The sequence below is a fragment of the Arachis duranensis genome, chromosome 9, assembly GCF_000817695.3.
Source record: "Arachis duranensis cultivar V14167 chromosome 9, aradu.V14167.gnm2.J7QH, whole genome shotgun sequence".
NCBI classification, from domain to species: domain Eukaryota; kingdom Viridiplantae; phylum Streptophyta; class Magnoliopsida; order Fabales; family Fabaceae; genus Arachis; species Arachis duranensis.
Window position 1 is genome coordinate 17,519,502 of NC_029780.3, and position 350 is coordinate 17,519,851.

Below are 350 nucleotides of genomic sequence, written 5' to 3' on the forward strand. Positions count from 1 at the left end.
TGAACGCCAATAACATTCCTCTCTGGGCTCTTACTGTCCTCAGAGGGATTTTGAACAGTGATTTGGTTATCCCCTGTCAATCGTTCATTGTTTGGCTTTTTGCTACTTTGAGCAGTGTTATTCAGTGTCTTCCCACTCCTTAGTTGAATTACTTGACATTCCTCTGTTATCTGTTTAGATATTTGCTGTTTTGCTTGATTCCACTGCAGTTCTATGTTCTTGTTAGCAACTTTAGTTTCATGGAGCATCTCTTTAAATTCTGCTAACTGTTCTGTCATCAGGAGCAATTGTTGATTAAGCTCAATCATCTGTTCTTGAGGATTAGGATCAGTGACTACTGTCATGACTTC